At 37.6% G+C, this 23,103-nt stretch overlaps 2 pseudogenes; both read right to left on the bottom strand.

Moving 5' to 3' along the window:
- Window positions 1-1,407: 1,407 nt before the first annotated feature.
- LOC109491373 lies at window positions 1,408-3,164 on the bottom strand (annotated as a pseudogene).
- A 2,370-nt stretch (window positions 3,165-5,534) lies between these two features.
- Window positions 5,535-14,632, bottom strand: LOC101088148 (annotated as a pseudogene).
- Window positions 14,633-23,103: the final 8,471 nt, after the last annotated feature.

Raw genomic sequence — 23,103 nt, 5'->3', positions numbered from 1 at the left:
CTATTATTATTATATTTACTGCATTTGAGAAGCTTCTATTCACCTGTCTTCAACATCACTGATCTGTCCTTAGCTATGTTGCATCTATCATTTCTCTTTGATGATTTTAGTTTCCATTTCCCTGTTTACATTAGCCATGCTACGTTGCATATTGTCTACATTTGCCATTGGAATATTTAAAATATTAATCATAGTTATTTTAACTTCTTTCTCTGATCATTCCAATATCTGTAACCAACAGTCTCTGACTTACATTGTCTTCCTTATTTCCCTGACTTTAAAAAGTGTCGATTATTCCCTTTTCAAATTATCTCTTACAAGTCCCTTAAACTATAATGAATTTCACAGTGTAACTTTATAGCATTCCAGCTGGAGGCTTTTACACTGTACATATTACTTAACATGTCAGAGTTCATTCAGGAAGCAAAAACCACACCTGTAATTTGAACAGCAAGGATTAATATAAGGAATTGTTAACTAATAAAAAGTGATTACTAAAAGGAGCAAACAAGGACTCTATGAGGTGCAGAACACAGCTACTTTGTTTGTAGGAAAATAATAAGGAAATAATTTAGGGCAGGGAGGATATCCAAGCCCAGGATTCAGAAATACGAGTAGAGGCCATGGCTTTCATGGAAACATGCAGCTCGTTAAGAGAGAATAAATTTGCCAAGGACACAGATGAAGTTTAATTGTGAGAGCCACTGAGTTGCTATTATTGGCCATGCACAAACTCACTCCCACCCCACACATACACATATCACTCTACAGTACAGCCTACCTCCCAGAAAAGAGCACATTGAAAGAATGAAGAAGTGTGTCCCTTCTTCCTGCTCTAGATTGGTAGAGTCCCTCCACTATTGTTGCCATAAACTAATATTATCCAAGCTGGAAGAATAGAGATGGCTACAGGGTCCATCTCCAATATCACAAATCAGAGTAAAGAGGAGTGGATTTGGAGCTGAGAGTAGTAACAATGTTATTCTGGGTAATTACTAGTAAATTCAAGTCTCAGAAAGTATAATACAAACAAATAGTTATGTTTCAACCATCAGACAGTATGTTTCCAGGCTATAAAACCCCCCAGCACTTGTGATTAAAATAACTTTTAAAACTAATTTAATTAGAATAATTTTAAACTGTAAAATATTTAAAAAATCATATTGTTACCTCTCTGATACACCTTTGTAGGAGCAGAGCATCCTCACATTAAATTCTTAATATTTAGCCAATATATTTTATTTGGAGTTTGCTGGAGCATTGCTCTTTAAAAATAATCTTTAAGTATTTCAATATATACTGTTTTACTAAAAATAGGTATTTTGTTGATTTCAGGTGTTAGTTTTTAGAAAAGAAAAAAATTTTATACCTATACAGTTGACCCTTGAACAACACAGGGCTGAACTATGTGGGTCCACTTATACACAGATTTTGGGTGGGGACTGCCAAGAGCTTTATTATTTCTATTTGGTCTAATAGACCAAAGGAGGAGGTCTCCAAGGTGGCTGAAAAGCTGTTTAGTAGCTGCAGAGAGAGGTTCAGGCAGGAGCCTTGACACTAGAGGGATGCCAGAGGAACCCCTCAAGGGCTGTGGGGGGCTCCAGAAACTCCTAGTCATACTTGAGGGTGAGCCTTTTAAAGAGATACTTACCAACTCCACTTAGAAGCCAGCCAGCCGGCCTGCGGAGGTTAGTCTGGTGGTCATCATCTTGATGAATTCCACCTCCTCATCTAGGAAGTGGCTTTCCAGGAAGTCACAGAGATGGGAGTCTGCACAGGCAGGACCTAGGGCATGCACATCCAAAAGGCTTCTTTTGGTTCAGGTTCTTCCCCAGGACTATAGCAGTCTGTAAGAATCCAGGGTTTTATCCTATTCATTTTGGGATGGCTTCTGCAGGTCCTGGAAGAGGGCACAGCCACCACACTGGTTTTGTGTATTCAAGACACTGGGTGCCGTCTCAATCCTCCTTGGCCGACTTGAGGAAGTGGCCCATGCCCTCCAGAGTCACAACATCCTGGTCAAAATAGAAGCCCAGATAGGGGTAAGTGTAGGAGACCCGCAGATGCATGTTGCTCAGGTGGTTGTCATCAGCCTCCACCTCAGTGGAATAATTCTGAGGAATCTGGGAGCTGGTATTTGATGGGCAATAAGGAGCCAAGCTCAAAAAATAGTGTTGGCTTAGACCGGAGGTAGAGGATGCCTGAGAGGATGGTTCTGAAGGTTACCACTGGAAAAGAGGTTGGAGAGGGTTAGAGGCTGAAAGAAGGGACGTACCTGGGTCGGTGCTGTCCAAACACTGTTGAAGCAACAGAGAGATCCATATGACTCTGTGGTGCACTGCCTATATATGGATGTTTTAATAGTACAGTACTATAGATGTATTCTCTTCCTTATGATTTTCTTAATAACATTTTCTTAATAACATCTAATAACATTAGCTTACTTTACTGTAAGAATAGGCCATATAATATGTATAACATATAAAATATATGTTAATCAACTGTATCATTGGTAAGGCTTCCAGTCAACAGTAGGTTGTTAGTAAAGTTTTGGGGGGAGTCAAAAGCTGTGGGGAGATTTCTGATTGCTCAGGAACTGGGACCCTTAACCCCCACATTGTTTCAGTGCCAAGTGCAATGCTAAATGTACAAATCTCACCAAAATGCAAAGTAGAATTTACTAATTTTGCATTTATAAAACGCATTTCTGAAATAAAATTTATAGAATAAGCAGTAAAAAATAGGAAGCAGGAAGGCAGACTTTCTGAAACATTTAACATGCAGCTTATTTTTATAGCAGGTGTACACTATGATCTCTTAATAGTAAAGCTCTTTGAAAAGGCATGGTCTTCAGTGTGCTGACTCCTTTTATAGACTCCTCACACCACAACCTTGAGTATTTAAGTAGAGCAGTGGATAACACCTCTGCAGCAGTTGGTAAGGTCTGAACACATGAAAATGCTTTAGAGGATCACTCACTGCAATCTACTGACCTTTTGGGAAAAGCCCAATGTTTGAATGTTTTATGGACAGCACTTACAATAGAAGTTGCTCCTTTAATCTCTAAGACATGTTGTGATGCAGTCTCACCAAATCAGGGCTTTTATTGGACCAGTATAAACATCAGAATCGCCATATTCAAGATGTACTTTTTTAGTCTTCATTGTACAAATTCCCTAAAAAAGCAATCCAGGAAACTGTCATTTAAGAAATGAGCAAAATTGCAGGGTTAAATTAAATCCTACTGTTTTATAATTGACCTGAAATTTAAAATTCTGAATAATGGCTGATCCTGCATTATAATTTCACAAGGGCCTCAAATCTTTTTATCTAGGGTGAAGCACAAACAGTAAAAGATAGCCTTATGGCATATTCTTTATTTGTTTACAAATAATAAGCAACCCAGCACACCACTCATCAGGATCCCTTATGGTGCTTGGCTTAGGATAAAATAAAAGCCTCTGTGTCTATTATGAATACAAATACTGGGAAGCACAGGCACTTGGCCACAAACTTTTCATTATAGGCTGTTTCTGGGTAGAAGTTTCTGGGTAAAAGCTATATTCAATTATTCATTAAGAGTATTTAAAATCAAATTTATGAATTATAGTAGCATAATATTATAAAATCCCCAAAAAAGCTAATTAAATAATTTTTACCCACAGATGAATAAAAAATAAGGCAGCCTATAGAACCTATTATTCACAATAGCCAAGATACGGAAACTACCTAAGTGTCCAGCAAAAACTAAACAAAGAAAAGTCTATAGAGATTAGATATAGATAGATACAGATAGATATTTTGTATATATAATACAATATTATTCAGCCATAAGAAAAAAAAAGTAGGAAATCCTCCCATTTGTGGCAACATGGATGAACCTGGAGGAGGATGCTATGCTAAGTAAGATAAGCCTGATACAGGAAGAGGAATAATGTATGTTTGATGAATACATTGTAAATAATGCTGCAGTGAACAAAGGGGTGCAGATTTCTCTTCATTTCCTTCACCCACAAGTGAAATGGGCTGGGTCATATGATAATTCTAGTTTAGCTTCTTGAGGAGCCTCCATACTGTTTCTTACAAATGACTGCACCAATTTATGTTGCCACCGATAGTGCACAGGGTTCCCTTTTCTCCACACCCTTATCGCTCCTCTTTTTGATAATAGACATCCTAATAATGGTTGGATGATATCACATTGTAGGGTTTTTTTTTAAGAATGTAGAGAAATTTAATACCATTTCAAAATATAACTCAGATGAATCAGACCAAACTATCATCAAGTTGACATTAAAATGTGTTACTTGACCAGATGTGTCTTTAGAAGATTTCTCTTCTGATAGGCAATTCTGCACCTAATGCAGTGTAATTTGGTATAAACATATGGTGGATATTTTTAAAGACCTATAAAAGGATATTTATGATGACCCATCATAAATAAATAATAATATATATTAATATAAATTAATTGATGGATTGCATTTTTGAGTTTGTACAATGTTCTAGGAAGATCCTACTTTCTCCAGCACATTTTATATCAAACTTGATATTCCTATTGTGTTGCATTTGTCAAAATGAGCTCAGTAGAATCTGTTTCTTTTATATATGTCAAGTTGCATCCATTCAAGCTATGATTTTCCCCAAAACAAAACCAACATGAGAATATGTTAGGCTGATACACTTGCTAATGTGGCTGTAAAATATTTTTAATTTTCCTAAAGTATAGCATTTAGTTTTAAAATATTAGTCCCTTTACCCATAGTATTTCTATAAGCCTCCTTTTGTAACCCAAAAAATCATCAAAAAGGAAATGGACACTCCTCCACCCATCCTCTACCAGCTACTATTCCTTTAGAGTAGGGGCCAGAAAACTCTTTGTGTAAAGGGCTGGCTAGATAAGACATATTTTCTCCTTTGCAGGCAATACAAGCCCTGTTGCATCTATTCAAGTCTACTGTTGTAGTGCAAAAAACAAACGAAAACAATCATAGACCAGAGTAAGTGAATGAATGTGGCTGCATATGACCCACCTTGCATTAGAGTATCAGAATTGAATCTGCTCCTATTAAATCCATAGCAAGATATAACTTAGGGCCTAAAATGAAGTTAAAATCTTTTTCTTTCAGAAAAAGGAAAAGCATCATATAATTCCTTCTTTGGAAAAGCATCATGTAATGCCTGGAAAATATCATCTACTTTATTTTTTTAATGTTTTTATTTATTTTTGAGACATAGAGAGACAGAGCATGAACGGGGGAGGGTCGGAGAGAGAGGGAGACACAGAATCTGAAACAGGTTCCAGGCTCTGAGCGGTCAGCACAGAGCCCGACGCGGGGCTCGAACTCACGGACTGCAAGATCATGACCTAAGCCGAAGTCGGCCGCTTAACCAACTGAGCCACCCAGGCGCCCCAAAATCAATACTTTAAATATGCCTTTCATTCTTTCCTTACCCTGAAACATTTATTAAGAAAGGGTTATCTGTGGTCCAGTACATGAAAAACATCTTTGGGGGGGTATATATTACTTAAATAGAAAGTGATACTATGTCTACGATTATAAGAACTCCCGCTTCCAAATAATAATGACTCTTGGGTAATAAGCAAGCACCTGTAGCATACCTCTAACATACCAAATGTGAAAGGACAAGAAGTTCTCCCTGGAAGTGATGGCAGCAACTGAAAGTTGTATTTTCATATCTAGTATAGGGATGAAATAAATCATCCAGTATTTTTCTTTGTACCAAGTAAGGTGGTTGGTGAAGACTCAAAAAATGGATTATCAGGTGAGCTTTCTGTACAGGCAACTGGATAGAATGCATAGAACCATTTCAGCCATTTTTTTTTTCTGCTGGGGTGCTGCAGAACTCGACTGTTCATGGAATCTTCTTTTGACTATTAGTGCTGACATTTCCCAGAAGATGAGCATTTACTGCTTTTGCCAACTTGTGATTTGTAGATGCCAGTCCTGCTGTGATGTGAGGTTGTGTACTAGGGTAGTACGTTTGCTCTCTTCCCCACTGCATGGAGACTAAGAGCTCCTCCAATAATTTATGGGTAAGTGTCATTTCCTGACAAAACTGTTCCCGTTCAGTCAGGATATCTTGAATAGCACTCTGCGCCTTGTGGTTTTGACGCTGTAAATGTGGTTAGGAGTTGGTTAACTCATCTGCCATAATCCTGCTTGTGAGGAATTTACTTCGTCATGTATCACACTATATTGACATACGTTCTAACTGTTCAGAAAGTTGACCTGTGTTTTGACCTATGGCTTTATTTTCTAAAATAAGCTGATTTTCCTCTGGCTAGACATTCAAAGTAATACTGAAGATCATCCCCAACAGAAGCCACTAGCAACTTTTTAAACTCACAACTTACCTCTGTCTATACCCTGAACTGGTTTTAAAGACCTTCTTTGTCCTGTAGTAACCTACTTTAAGAGTTCTTGAGCATTTCCAATATATTCTTTACCTCTGATAGTTCTTTTTTGGGTTCTGCAACTCCCTCTGACTGACCAAGTAATTCTCCTTTACAATGACCCAGAGACTTAGCCTTTGCATTTTTTGTTGGGGATATCATGGGTTATAGCAGCTTTGGGAACTAATATTCTTACAGCATCGACTTCCACTGCTTTTTCAGTGAGAATCTTCCTTACCTGAAGAAGTCCTGGACTCTCTGATGGAACAGCTTTCTTTCATGGATTCTGAAGGATGTGATGTTTCATGGGTTGGACTCCAGAGGTAAGTCCAACAGATTCAGATGGCTCCTCAGTTTCTGTTCTATCTCTTGCTCCTCAGACTGAGGTTGAAGTAAGGGTGACTTTGGTTTCTAAACTTTTGAGAGTAGCTATTTTTTAACCAATGAAAATGTTCCTCAAGACTTCTACTGAAAAACTGCCAAGGTTCTTACTCTTCTGATTTCAGGGGGTTTCACTTTACAGATTGTTGGGCTCTGCGTCACAGGGTTAACTGCTCCACATAGTCCTTTTCCATTCTGTAGCTGACCTGCCCAGGCCTGCCTCATATTCAGCTTCTCACTCACTCACTCACTTACTGTAGTTTGGATTTGAATTTCCCTGATGATTAGTGATGTTGAGCATGCACCTGCTAGCCATTTGTATGTCTTCTTTGGAAAAATGTCCATTTAGGTTCTTTGCCCATTTTTTTAATTGGACTACTTGTGTTTTTTATATTGAGTTGTATTAGTTCCTTATATTTCTTATATATTAACCCCTTATCGATATATGTCTTGTAAATGTTTTCCCCATTCTCTATGTTGGTTTTCCTTTTTTTTCCTTCTAAGAAAAATATTTTAATTATTTTATTACTAATACTTTATTATAGCTATTATTCAAGCAAAGCATTTATTTTAAAATTAAATAAATCATGCTTTTCAAAGTACAAAAGAATACTCTTCTATCTGTGAAATGTGTTTACAGAAAAGTAGGTCATTAGGTCCTTCATTGTATAAAGAAGCTTTTACTTTTTCTCTGCTCTGGAAACAAACCTCCAAAGCATTGGTAGATAGAATAGTGTCCTTATGTAGAAATCATATTTAATATTGACTGAATTAAATAAGAAATATTTATCATATACTTACATATGTCTTAACAGATATCATGGAAAATTCGAAAGTGTAACAAGTAACCTTCCTGCAAAGAGTTTACAATCTCAAGTGGGAATGAATACTTAATTTCATTATTTGTATAATACTTTGGTTTTTCATTTCATTTGTCATTTCTTTTACTATGCAGGAGCACTTAAGTTCGATATAATTAGTTCCACTTGTTTGTTTTTGCTCTTGTTTCTTAAGCTTTGACTGTCCTATCCATAAAATCATTGCCAAGACCAATGTCAAGGAGTTTTTCCTTGTGTTTTCTTCTAGGAGCTTTATTGTTTGAGATTTTACATTTAATCTTTAACCCATTTGAGTTACTTCTTGTGATTGGTGTTTGATAAAAGTCCACTTTCATTTTTTTACATGTGAATATCCAGTTTTCCCAGCAGCATTTACTGAAGAGAATCTTTTTTATCTATTGAGTATTCTTGGCTCCCTTGTCAAATATTAGTTGGGCACACATGTATGGCCTTATTTCTAGGCCAGACAGGGCCACCAGCTTGGCCCTGTAGTTGGACAGAGCAACTGGCTAGGGCCTCTGCTCCACCTCCTTTCAGAGGAGGATTGTAGTCAGCGAAGATCTGAGTGCCAGGTGTATAAGCCCCACTCCTCTGTTTCTATCTGATCTCCAGTGGTCAAGCCCTACAGATTCCCTTAGTGATTCCTATGAGGTGACACTTCACTAGACCTCCTGGGAAGTGCCTCAAAATGCTGAAGGAGCTGGATGTTCATCTTGGGCTCTTTTTTCCACTGGAGAAACCTAGGTTCAGGGGGTCAATCTCAGCGCAATGCTGTGCTGTTCTTGGGGGTGGGGGATGGAATGTATTAAGAGGGTAGCCACTACTCTTACTCTTGTGGTCCTTTTTGGTCTTTGTGGTCCAAGAGGGTGATTCAGCCTCACCCCCAGGTTCTAGGATTTTCACAATGGTGTCTTATCTATGGATAATTACCAGTTGGTCTTCTTGTGAGGGAGACCAAAGTTGAGAATGACATGTCAACATCTTGATGATCTCACTTCTGTGATGACATTTTTATTAACAAAATTTGAGCTGTGATAACATCTTAAATTGGAATACCCACATTAAGTTACAACTTATTTAATAGCACTCCACTTCATAATGTACATTCTAGTTTGTGAGCTATCTTCAAAAGCAATTTCATATTTTCAGTTAGGATACCTACAAACAAATGTAATTCTCCTGAGAAATGCAGCTGCCTCCTCTCTCTGTCTCTCTCTCTCTCATGCTGCATACACGTGCTCATGCTTCTCTGCCTTCCTTCTGTCCCTGTGCATTTCTCACCTTTTTAGTGATCTTACCATATGAGATAATTATCTATTTACAAAAGTCAGAACTATTTTCACAGATGAACATCTAATCTGTTTTTTAAAAACCTCTATGGGGAAAAAAAAAGGTTTTCAGTATCCAATTTTACACTTCAAATGGTTTTTGCTAGCAACTTTTCCTCTTAATAAGCTAAAATAAATGTTGATTCTGATTTGTGACAGATGGTTCATCTCTAAGAACCCATAACAGTGATTTCAATGTTTTAAAAAAAACTTGCAAAAATCGGTACCACAAGAAATTCATCCAGACCTATATTCCACAATCTTCTTCTAAATTGATGTATAAGTACATATTCGTATTTGAATGAAACAAAAATGACTTTGATCTTATAAATAAGACTCACTACAGGTTTCTCTGCCAGAGATTATGTCTCTCTCTGCATATAATTTGAATTGCTCCTGAATGTAATTCAAGACTGGTTCGTGATATTTTATTAAGTAGCTAGACGTTTTGTGGCTATTAAAAATCAGCATATTCATTTTGGATTACTCTTTAAGTTGTTATTAAATGAAAAGAATAGCCTTTAAGGTGTTATGTTAATCCTTTTTAAAAAGAACGCTTAATGTTTTCTACAATGTGAATATTGCTGGTTATCGCTGATTAGCATTGTAGCTCACCAGAATCTCATTTGGTTTTCATCAACTCCAATTCTACAAAGGGTCTTATGGGGGGGGGGGGGGGGGGCGCCTGGGTGGCGCAGTCGGTTAAGCGTCTGACTTCAGCCAGGTCACGATCTCTCGGTCCGTGAGTTCGAGCCCCGCGTCGGGCTCTGGGCTGATGGCTCAGAGCCTGGAGTCTGTTTCCGATTCTGTGTCTCCCTCTCTCTGCCCCTCCCCCGTTCATGCTCTGTCTCTCTCTGTCCCAAAAACAAAATAAACGTTGAAAAAAAAAATTTAAAAAAAAAGGGTCTTATGGGGAAAAGTTGAATAAAGAGGCAGTGGTTTACAGTAAATAGCTGGAAATAGGAATTGGTTCTGTTCGCTCAACCTGTTACTCATTAGAGGGAGATTAGGGATAGAGAACCAAAGAGAAAGTGAAGAATGTGTCAAAGAGGTGAAAAACGAAGGTTAATTTTTTGACCCTAAAAATAAGGTCTCAACTGGAAATTAAATTTACCTCACATAAACCATTTGGTTTGGGGGCAGGGGGGCAGGTTATATGTTTATTTTCTCTAAGCAGAGTCACCTTAAAGCTCTCAGCACTTCTCTGTCACATGGAGTGATCCACATCTAACTCAAGAACTAGCTGACTGTTGAAAGAACAGTGTCCTCAGCATGAAAATCAGGAGGAAACAGGGGAACCTGGGTGGCTCAGTTGACTAATCATCCAACTCTTGACTTCAGCCCAGGTCATGATCTTGTGGTTCATGAGTTCATGCCCCGCATTGAGCTCTGTAATGACAGTATGGAGTCTGCTTAGGATTCTCTCTCACCTCTCTCTGCTCCTACCCTGCTTTCTCTCTCTCTCTCTGTCTCTCTCTCTCTCTGTCTCTCTCTTTCAAAATAAATACATAAACTTAAAAAAAAATGAAAATCATAAGGAAAGTGTTAGGACTCTAAATATGCCATCATGTTTTATATGTGTTGTGTCATTGGAATAAGAGAAAGGAACAGAGTTTGGCATCTAAAATTCTCTCTCGGTTCTTTAAAATTTCTCTTGCCCAACAAAATATAGGTCTGGAACATAGTGTGGCAAAAATAACTTGCTGATTATTGCATGTACTCTCTTATACTTCCCAGCCCTTTTGCAGTTGGGGGCGGGGGGGGGGGGGGGATGTGACTTGTTCCAGCCAGTGGAATTACACATGTATGTCTTTTTCAGAGCAAAATGCTTAATTGCCAGTGAAAGATTTTATGGAGCCTTCTTTGCCTTTCACCTGGATGAGGAAAACCATGTGTTCTAGATGGTTCATGTGTAAGGTAGTAGGGGCCTCTGTCAGCCAAAATCCCCGAGTGACTGTGAATCCAAGGCACTACCCAACCTCAGCTTTGCACTGGATCTGTTTTGTGAACAAGAGGAAAATATTGTCAGGTTAAGCCACTGAGATTTTTGGGTTAATTCACTACTTCTGTATATTACAACAAAACTTCAAGAATAATGAAAGAACTGCAAATAAAAGGGAGTTGTTTTTCCTACCTGCCCCTCCCCTATAGGAACACAGGTTAGAAAGAACAGCCAGGGGGCGCCTGGGTGGCGCAGTCGGTTAAGCGTCCAACTTCAGCCAGGTCACGATCTCGCGGTCTGTGGGTTTGAGCCCCCGCGTCGGGCTCTGGGCTGATGGCTCGGAGCCTGGAGCCTGTTTCCGATTCTGCGTCTCCCTCTCTCTCTGCCCCTCCCCCGTTCATGCTCTGTCTGTCTCTGTCCCAAAAATAAATAAAAACGTTGAAAAATTAAAAAAAGAAAGAAAGAAAGAAAGAAAGAACAACCAGTCTGACGTCATTATGTTTGCATGACATATGAGCAAAATGTTGGTGATGAAGGTCAGAAATATCACCAGACATTGACGTATGTATACACTTTCACATCTACACATATAAGCATTTTTTGAACATACCCTAAGTATGTTATTTAACATAGAGCAGTTGAAACCAGAATATATCACATTTTCAAGTCTCTTTTTCTGAGTGAATGAAGGTCTTATCCACTAATGTGTAACTGTCCTTGAAGACATTATGTTTAGGTGTCTATCTCCAACATCATTTGACAGATGTGATTAATTAAGAGATGTCTAGAACTGTTATTAAACTCAAAATACACAGGTAAACATCCAGAGAAGGCTTTCCAGATGGTCTTTGGGGAGTGTAACATAAATTCTTCATGAAAAAAATTTGCTCTAACATCAATCATCTATTCCTGACTAATAAGTGCATCCTTTCCCTTGTCTCAATTGTTCTATTAATAATTTGCTGCCATGTCCCTAAATTCTCTTAGTAGATGTTATTTCTTCAATGTTGATATGATTTATGATTGCAAAAGGCAGTTTATAATATTCTGTAACTAGTGGATTAAAACACCTGTTACATTTTGGGTGATGCAAAACTCCTAATGCATACATCAGAAGAATAAATGGATGACTATAGGGACATAAGAATAATAGATCTAAAAATGCTGGTACTCTGAAAACAAAATCCTTGTTCTAGTATACAGTGCAAACTATACAGTACCACAGTTGGCTAGTACAGAAGGTATCATCTGAAATTATCTGAGTCAAACATAATCATAACTCTCCCTAGATTTTGGTGATTTGGTAGCTCTTAAAGGCAAGTTTTCTACTATGTGGAGAAAAAAAAAACGGCTTCAGTAAGATAAAGACAAACAAATGCAATAGAAATAAAGTTTTAGTTGTACAAGATAAGTACATTCTAGAGATCCCCTGTACAATATTGTGCCTATCGGATATTGAAAATGTGCTTTCCTATGAAGGCTTTTAAAAAACAGATTAGATGTTCACCTGTGAAAATAGTTCTGACTTTTGCAAATAGTTAACAATTTGTGTTATACATTTAAAAATCTGTTGAGGGGCGCCTGGGTGGCTCAGTCGGTTGAGCGTCTGACTTCAGCTCAGGTCACGATCTCACCGTCCGTGAGTTCGAGCCCCGCGTCGGGCTCTGTGCTGACAGCTCAGAGCCTAGAGCCCGTTTCAGATTCTGTGTCTCCCTCTCCTCTGCCCCTCCCCCATTCATGCTTTGTCTCTCTCTGTCTCAAAAATAAATAAACGTTAAAAAAAATTAAAAAAAAATCTGTTGAGAGAGTAATCTCATGTTAAGTGTTCTTCCCATAGTTAAATTAAAATTTTGAAAAGCTAATATACCTAAAGAAACTGAGCTGAGCCCTTAAGGAAACTTTGAGTTCTTGGTTCCATTATTACTGAGGCCTACGTGTATCCTTGTTCTTGGATTCCAGTATCCCTGTGCAACTCAGATTTTAACTGGATCACCTGGCCCTTAAGAGCTAGCTAATAGACTTGAACCCCAATCCACGATTTGTGGATAATTCAGAAAACTTACCCAGATTTCTGTTAATCCCTAGGTATTGGGAGGTGGGGGATGGAATGTGGAAGTGGCTTACATTTTCATGGTCATTTTTGGCTTTTGCTGAATTAATTCTCTTAATTTTTTTCTGATTGATGATGATCTTCTCTGATTTGTATGAGTCCTGTCATGGAATTTAGCCTCAGTCTCGTTCTGTAATTCTGTAAAACAAGTAAACTTCAAAACAACAACACAACCACAGAGTTTTCTGCCTCTCAAACACAGCATTTGTAGGCATGACAGAGTCTACTGAAGATTTGAAGTAGCCAGAATAGGATTTACAATAAAAGGTGGAAACAATGAACTTTTAGTATTACATTTTTGAACACCCCATTCCAGGATTTTCCCCAGTAGCCCTGTTTCCCCATTTGGAATTCCAGCTTTTCATTATCATATGGATTCCTTTCTTCCTCTATCCTATCTTCCTCTTCTCAACATCTTCAGGAGCACTACAAATTATTGTCAGAGCATGGCTTTGAAATTCAACTCAAAGCCCAGATTTGCATATTCAAGTCCTTCCAAGGATTCAATAGAAAAGAAATTAACTTCACAATGCCCACCTGCTTACACAGCAGTTTAGTTAGCAATTTCCCTATCACTCCTATAATAAATTTGTCTTTTTGTTTGTGCTCGCAAATCAATGCATAATGTACTGGCAACAACCAATGTGGATTAGTAAAATATCTTATTTATACAATATTTCAGCAAAGCTTTTTACTTTCATGTATGCCTTGTTCCCCTGAAGAGGAAGGCCAATGTGGACTGTCTTATACAATAATTTTATTAAATATCTTTACCTTCAGATATATAGGGCACTTCCAGCCAGGGTTATACATGTAGGCAAGCAGAGCTCTTTGGAGACACACTTTAATTAACAAGTATAATAAATGTTGAAGTAGATAGAAGTGACATAATTAAATTGTGTGCTTCTAGATGGCTTTAAAAGAGTTAGATTTTCTGCAATATTATTCACTAACTACTCCTTTTGTGGGTAAGTCTATTTTTCATGGATAATAAAAAAGTAAAGTCCAAACAATCCAAACTCAAACTACCACATTCCCTGAGCTGTTAGTAGTCTAGATAGGAAACACATATTCTAGATGTCTGTTAGTATTTCTCCATTGGACTTCCTCAAATAAGTAATATATTTCTAATTTGAACATCTCCAAAATCTCTATTGTATTTTTTTAAATACCCAAATTGTTAGTTAATTAATATCTCCTATGTAAGATGTGTTAGTAGTACTCAATCCTTTCATTTCAAACTCTGCAGTCTCACTGAAATTAAGAATTAAATACATGAAGAGAGGTAAACAGAGACTAGGGCACACACTTGAAATCAAGGTAGTGACCTAATCAGCACAAATGAGTGCATTTGCCCTTGAGGCCCTTTCTCTTCAGTTTAACACCGCCAGGTATCTGCCATCTGTGTCCACCTTTCCTTTCCCTTGGAGAAGTGAAGAGCTTCTCCAGCAAGGGCAACATTTGAAGCTTCCAATTCTTGGATTTATTGTTACAATTAAAAACAGACTCAGAAATCAGAGTACAGAAGCAGATATTGTATGAGACATCTGGCAAACACCGTGACGTGGCCTGCAGATCCCCTGTTAAAAGACCCACTGCCCAGCTGTGAGGCATGTGGTTAGCTGCGGACCTTCAGCTCTTAGCGTCTTCAGTGCCTGCCTTAGCTTCTGATGTAATATTTTTACATTGGCTGTCAGCCAAAGACTGATTAAATCTAGGTAAAGGACAGGACTGCACGCAATCAGCTTTCCTCTGACATATCTTTACTCCTGAGTGCCCTACCAGGCTGGCAGAGACATTCCTAGTTCTTCATGGTATTACCCTCCAATAAAATTTTTGTCCCAGCATCTGATGTCCAGATCACTCAGTGGTCACAGCTGGTACCAGGAATGGTGTGAGAAGGCAGGCAGTAAAATGGGGTCTGAGACTGTCACTCATTCCTCAGCTGGCAATGTAGATTCCACCCTGAGTGGCGAGTGGAGCATGGACAGACTTTGGCGCAAGGGAATATTCCAGTCGTTAAAACCTTTACCTGTTGCCACCTGGCAGTGTGTCCAGGGAGGGCTATACCTTGGTGTTGAGGATTTAGGCATTTGAACTATACGGGGAGTTAATAAATGTAAAGATAATGGAATTAAATAATTTTTACTAAGTTCATCACTGCCCTAAAAGTGGATAATGAAGAGCTCAGAGAAATTAACAAATAACTGAAAGCTAAGTGGAAGAGCAGGAGAGTCTATCTGGTAGCTAAAAAGCATCCTTCCACTTATGCAGCTGGCAAGCAGAAAAAGATGAAAATCAAGGTCAGTCTTCAACAGTCAGAGTTACTGAGCTTCAAAGATGGTTGAATGTTCTATATAGCACGAGTTCTCATACTTATGTCAGATCTTAGGATTCTGTCACATGGTGTAGGAACATCTAAGTAGGTACCCCTGAAGATTGAGTCCCCACCATTCTGAGTGTACAGAATGGCCCCCACCCTTCCATATTAAGAACTAGCTCTCCCCCCACATGGAAAGATAATACAGAGGTTTCTTCCATACAAGGCAACAGTTGCCCTCTCAGTTTTCCTGACCTCTACTCCTGACCAACAGACTTATAGTAAGTGTTAAGACACAATGTTGCAACTAAGGAAGTGCTGGCACCAATGAGGGAGGAAACAGACTGTATCCCAAAGGAGCTAATGATAGGTAGCAGGTGTGTACCCAGGGGCCAGGGAAGAACTTGTGGCACTGAACAAAGCAGGTGCTCCATCAAAGGGCTGGACCATAAGTCTGGATCAGGAAGAGTTCATTGACTTGGAGATGGGACTTAATATTCCAGTGAAAAGCCAGGGGATGGTACGAATTTGCTGTTAGGATTTCTAGCAGAAACCAGAAAACAGTCACCCAGGGTGAGTGAGGTTGAAATGTTTGAATTGCTGTGGCAGACAATAGAGTAGGAGATTAAAACTCAGTGATTTAGGTCTGCTGGAACAGTTATGTTAATGAGACCATAAGACCGAAGAGAAAACGGTGTTCTTTGAGAAGGCCTAGAGAACACACTATTTACCAAGACCATAAGGAATGTGCTGGTATGAGTGTCATTAGCATCATAAAATGTTCAGTGGTAATTCTTTGTAGGCCAGGGCTGATGATAGAGGCTGTCCTAGAAATGAGCTTGCTGATAGCAATAGGACCCTGATGCAGTAAAGGTCGAGTGTGTGACTTAACTGCCAGAAGGCAAAGGATTACAACTATTGTAATACACAATAATATCAGAGTGGCATCCAGGAGTACTAACCAGTAAAGAGTTATAGAAATGGTTAATAGAACATGGCCTCCCCAAGAACCAATGCTCAGCTCTCAGTATGGCACTAGTCCTTGAGGGATCAACAACCGCTTGGCGGAAAGATGGCTACATTGGGTCCTTTGTGTTCTAGAAAGGGCAATAGTTTATTAACACAGGCATAGATAACTATTCTGGTGATAGGTTTGGCTTTTCTGCCTGCAGGGCATCAATCAAAACCACTACTCTGGAGTTTACTGAATGCCTGATCCCACACAAGATGGGCGTCTAACCAGGATGAGGACAGGTGTGATCCTTTAAGGTCTTGCTTTTAATATTTGTTAGGTAGAACTGAGCTGTGGTCAGTATAGGCTGACTGTTCTGAGGCAAGACTCTTCTGCATACTATTCGCAATGCCCTATGAATCGTGACGTTTTGTATGTGGCCTTTGAGAACAGGCGCTCTTCCCAGCCCCATCTGAGCACCAAGCAGAGTTACCTCTATTCTTTCAGTATTGTTCTTTCCCTGGCCCTGGGAAGTTCCTTCATACACTGGTGCTGATCTGTACTCAGCTGAACATTCTTGAGGGGCTTTCTGAAGATCTCTGGAATTCTCTGCTCAGCTTTCTCCTCTCTCGTATTCTGTCCTGCAAACTATAGCCACTCTGGCCTCCCCACACTGTCTGCTCCATCTTCTTAAGTGGAGTCAGCCAGCTTTTGCCTGGGTTCTCCAGCTTGAAAACTCAAGGCAGTATGCTGAGATAATTATATGACTTATCTGTTGCTTGTTTTTCAAGGATTATTGTCCTTTATTGGAAACTATTGTGTATGTATACATACATACATGTTTACATTTATTACTCCCATTTTATATTTCCTTTGTTAGTTTGTTATTTCAGGGAGTAGTAGAAACCCAGTCCATCTTGGTCAGAAGCAGATGTCTTCTCACATTTAAATACTCTGTAAGTATGAATTACCAATTAAATTGGTAGTCTTAAAGATGTTCTGTTATCCGTTTGTTAGAGTAACTCTCTAAAGATCACTTCCTGATAATATCATCAGCTGTTCTGCCTTTTACTTTAAGATGAAAAGTGAAAACATTAAATCTCTCTAGGTATGCATCAAGAGATATTTTCACTACCCCTTATATTCAAGCTGTCCTCTTTAAATATTAAATATATTTCTATATTTTACAGCCCACAGCACATGCTACCTTAGGAAGGGTTACTTATAGAATTATTTTTAGTAGGTCTACTTTATTCAAAAGAGAGGAAAGGCATTTCCCCAAAGAATATTTATAAATATGTTCTCTAAGCCAGGGCAGTAATAATTCCAAAGCTTCTGGCTCAGTGTGTAAATCAAATATGAAAATCCATAAGAACTTTTGAGACCTTTTGCTGTGGGCCTTAATTCAAGCTTTTCAATAAAGCTGGATTTAACCAACTTGCACTTAGGTTTAATTCAATTAAACAAGTGTATATTGAGGATCATTTTGTGCAAAGTCCCAAAGTACCATGAGGAGGAGTGGACAGAGCCAGTCCTCTAAGTGCTGACATGATTACCGTAGGGACATATTCTTTAGGTAAACTTCTATACAAATCAACACAGGAAATGCCATTAGTGGTGGTCCCAATAAACTCTCACCAAGGATCCAATGAGCTCTCATGAAGAAATGTAAAATTTGAAACATGCCTTACAGAGTTTCCACTGGAAATAATAGGACAAGGCTGTTGAGAGAGTGGGATCAAAATCAGCAAAGACACAAATGAAAAATTGAGCACATATTTAATACATTCAGATTGGCTAGGGTGAGCCATTCATGTGTACATGCATGAGAGTAAACTGAAAAACTGGGAGCTGGATCCTCTTTGTTGAAGGTCTTTGTTGACAAGCAGAGAAGTTTCTGTCTGATGACAATAAGGTGCTTCTGAAAGGTTTTGAACTTAAGAATAACTGTCAGCAAAATAAATCATATACAATGATGTACATAAAATAGTGAATTAGGGAAATGGGGCATTAAAAGGATATAGAAGAGATAATCAGAAAACAGAAAAATTAGAACAAAGCAAAAATGTTTTACAGAATATTTTTAATAATATGCTGCTTTCTAAAACGTTTTATTTATTTTGAGAGAAAGGGGGGGGGTGGTGGGGGGAGTGGGGAGGAGTGAGGGAAAGAACGAATCCCAAGCAGTCTCCACACTGTCAGTGCAGAGCCCAACATGGGACTTGATCCCATGAACTGTGAGATCATGACCTGAGCTGAAATCAAGAGTTCCAAGCTCAACTGACTGAGCCACCCAGGTGCCCCCATAACATGATGCTTTTAAAAGATAAATAAAATTCTGAAGTGGAAGAAACAACATCAGCCCAGAAAGGAGATTCAAAGGAAGAGTAAGAGTGGAAACTCATCTCTACAAATTCTTCATTATAGAAAGTGGAGGTGAATTTTTAGAAAAGAAAATATAAATGCCTAACAAATTTGAAAAATGCTCAATTTCAGAAATAAATTAAAACAATAAATTCCACTTTCACTTTTAAAATTATCAAATGTCAAAGAATGGCAAGATCTAAAATGGTTAAAGATGCCCTTAGGCACTACATACCATGAGGCTTAAATTGTTTAAATCCTTGTCCTCGTAATTTCCCCTTCAATGACTCTATCCTAATGAGATAGAAATTCAGAAAATAAGTTATGTGCAAAGACAGTAAACACATTATTGCTTGCATTCTTAAAGCAGTAAAAATAATTTTAGTTGCTCAAGCAAAGGAAAATAATACTTTGAACCATGAAGGAGGTCATGTTTAACCCTTACGCCTACACCTCAGGAAGTTATCTACCCAGCCCCATCCATCTAACCATATTTCAGTAAATTATAATCTATACCACTCTTATATTATCATGGAAGGGCATTCCTTTCCCACAAGACTACATGATATGAAGCATAATGACTTCCTGACACCACAGATCACAGCACAAGCACATGTATAAGAAATACAGAAGGGAAAATGATGTAAAAAAGAAATGAATATAAAATGAATATAAAATTCCAATTTTAAGGAATTGTTTTATAGAAAACCCTGCAACTTAAGACCTACTAATGTTATTTAGACATTCTTCTTCTTTAAAAAACGATGGGAACATAAAAGTAAATTAAATATGATCTTCACCTTCAAAGAGCACACTGCCTAGTGAAAGCACAAAAAAGTATCTGTGAAAATATAATTGAATAGGTCAACCTCATTGGACTCTACTCAAATGGTCTCTGATCTACAAAATATCAAAAAACATTTTAAGCAACTTTAAATGAATAATTTTCATATGCTATTAAAAAAATCAGTTACTTATAGCTTAGAACTAAAATTAGTACATAACTCAACTTTATTGCTAGTTACATTGCTAGTTTATTGTGTGTGGGGGGGAGAACTTATTTACAAGTGATTTTAAGTCTAGTTCTCAATATAAATTGGTGAAGAAAAAATGATTTTTTTCTTTTAGAATACTATTTTTCTTTAGAATACAACAGATGGAATTTTGAATTTATTCAAGATTTACAGTATCCTATTTGTAGGATCCCTATGAGCATATCTATAATTGAAATTGCAATCTTAGGAAATATGTTTTAGAGGAGGTGTTTTAATTTATTGGCAGGCTAATAATGTTTAAAAAGGTGGACTAATTTGCTTTTCCCTGTCACAGATAGACTGTTTTAAAAAGCAGAATTTGCTGATAGACTTATTGCTAATATTTTAGTTGATACCAAAACAAGTTTATAAAGTTAAATTACTATTGCTGGAATAAACTGAATGTTGAGATACCTACTACATACAACATCATAAAATCAAAGTGCTTATATTATAAAAGTTTAATACCAACGTTTTGTAGATAAACTATACCATAAAGAGCTAACCAGTTCTTGAATCTCTCTTTGTGTTTCTGAACCCATATATTAAACAGTAAAAATACTGTTATGTTATCTAGGTTAGTTTAAAAAAATTAATTAATATTGACAGTTGAATTTACTATTTGAAACATCATTCTGATTAACATTCCATACCTAATACTGTCTATACTAGCACAAACAAATAAACAGAAAATTATATATATAAGACTATGGAAACTTTAAAACACTGCTCCTTAATTATGGATCTGAAACTAGAAGTGTTTTTAAGACAGGATTTTATTTCGAAATCTGCTTTCAAGCCAGTAGATAGTGAATGACTGTTTCAGAGCCACAAAGTTAGGAAGTGCACAAGAAGAATCAAGATTGTTTCTTTATTCCTAGTACAGTATTATTTCCATAACATCATCATATCTCCCAGAATTAAGAAGGAACTTAATTTTAGTTTCTTTCATTAACCAAACATTTTTCATTGTTAAGCTAGATATTTAAAAAATTATCTAGAAGGAAATGATAACATTAATACCTTATTACTACTTATTACTCATGTAATTTCTTATGTTATAAAAATACATCGCTTGTCTAAAAAAATTAAAAAGCAGTGTTTTAAGCAATTTTAAATGTAAAAAGATACATGTGATGATACATTATATGTATATAATATGTACATATTATATGTATTTAAATATATGTATATATATTTAAAGATAACACAGTGGGGGTATCCGGGTAGCTCAGTTGATTAAATGTCTGACTCTTGATTTTGGCTCAGGTCATGACCTCACAGTTCATGGGTTTGAGCCCTCTATCCTGCTCTGTGCTGACAGAGCCTGCTTGGGATTCTCTCTCTCTCTCTCTCTCTCTCTCTCTCTCTGCCCCTCCCCTGTTCGCTCTTTTTCTCTCTCTCAAAATAAATAAATAAACTTAAAAAATAATAATAAATCATATGGAAACTTATTCAGTGGAAACTGAGGATAAACACTACTGTAAACATTGACTATGTTTACCAATAGTTACTATATATAGTCAACATTCATAAAATTCAGAGAGGATAGTCTCCAATACTACATTATCTATCATGTCAGCTAATGCTAATAATAATTAGGCCCAGGGAAGAAGGCTAGATTAAAAACCTAAATTACAGATGCCATCTGCCAACCAAATTTGGTTTGAGTAGAATATATGAAAATAATTTAAATTTTTTTAACGTTTATTTATTTTTGAGACAAAGAGAGACAGAGCATGAACGGGGGAGGGTCAGAGAAAGAGGGAGACACAGAATCTGAAGCAGGCTCCAGGCTCTGGGCTGTCAGCACAGAGCCCAACACGGGGCTCGAACTCACGGACCGTGAGATCATGACCTGAGCCAAAGTCGGCTGCTTAACCGACTGAGCCACCCAGGCGCCCCTGAAAGTAATTTTAAAATGATCTTTAAAATGATCATCCAGAAAACAGTGAAAGAGATGTAAAGGAGTCTTTTTTTCACAAATGTATTCTCCTAGTTTGGTGTACAACAAATATACCTCATTTCTATGCCTCTAATACAGTTTAATTTATTTTCAAAAACCACCTAATATAATTGTTGAATTTCAGGATTCTATTACTTATTCATAATTTTAAGGATTTTGATATATATTCAATTCATTTTATTTAGTTATTTGGGGATGTTTATTTTGCTATGCTTTATTTTTATAATTTAATAATATTCTATTCTGGATTAATTATACTAGTGTATATATGCATACATATACACAAAGAATCTCACTAATTTGGAAACATGTTTAATCCAACAGGTTTTGAATTATCCCAAACATTTATTCTTCCTTCTTACCAAAGAGCCATATAATCCAATAGAAAGCTGGACTAGGTCCTTTCATTGACCCTACAGGAAAAATATTCTTTTGCCCTGAATTAATAATTCCCAGAAATTAGTGATATCATGTAGTTCTTCCTCTTCTGTAGATATTTGACAGTAGAGATATTCTTTTCTTATGCAGGTACAAAAGTGGGGGGAAAAGCCACTGTGATCTCCAGGGCATCCCAAACTTCAGTGTGCATATGAATCACCTGGAAATCTTGTTAAAATGCAGATTGTGACTCAGTAGGCCTGGAGTGACCCTGAGATTCTGCCTTTCTAATCGTGGTGATTCCACTACTCCATAGGCCACACTGAGGAGCAAGAAGTAAACCAGTTTTCTTCTTTTTTTCTTTAGCCCTTTCCCAACGTGTGTGAGTTTCAATAGCCCTAGAAATGTATTTCTGACATTATTTAGTTAGGAATCAGAATGCATTAGAGAAAATAAACAGCTGTCTTCCATCCAGTGTTACAGTTTTACTTTATTTTTTTTATATGAAATTTATTGACAAATTGGTTTCCATACAACAGTGCTCATCCCAAAAGGTGCCCTCCTCAATACCCATCACCCACCCTCTCCTCCCTCCCACCCCCCATCAACCCTCGGTTTGTTCTCAGTTTTTAAGAGTCTCTTATGCTTTGGCTCTCTCCCACTCTAACCTGTTTTTTTTTTTTCCCTTCCCCTCCCCCATGGGTTCCTGTTAAGTTTCTCAGGATCCACATAAGAGTGAAACCATATGGTATCTGTCTTTCTCTGTATGGCTTATTTCACTTAGCATCACACTCTCCAGTTCCATCCACGTTGCTACAAAAGGCCATATTTCATTTTTTCTCATTGCCACGTAATATTCCATTGTGTATATAAACCACAATTTCTTTATCCATTCATCAGTTGATGGACATTTAGGCTCTTTCCATAATTTGGCTATTGTTGAGAGTGCTGCTATGAACATTGGGGTACAAGTGGCCCTATGCATCAGTACTCCTGTATCCCTTGGATAAATTCCTAGCAGTGCTATTGCTGGGTCATAGGGTAGGTCTATTTTTAATTTTTTGAGGAACC

This window comes from Felis catus, chromosome A2 (assembly GCF_018350175.1).
Source record: "Felis catus isolate Fca126 chromosome A2, F.catus_Fca126_mat1.0, whole genome shotgun sequence".
Classification (NCBI taxonomy): Eukaryota; Metazoa; Chordata; class Mammalia; order Carnivora; family Felidae; genus Felis; species Felis catus.
The sequence above is the reverse complement of the archived record's forward strand: the minus strand, read 5'-3'. Positions and strand labels throughout refer to the sequence as shown.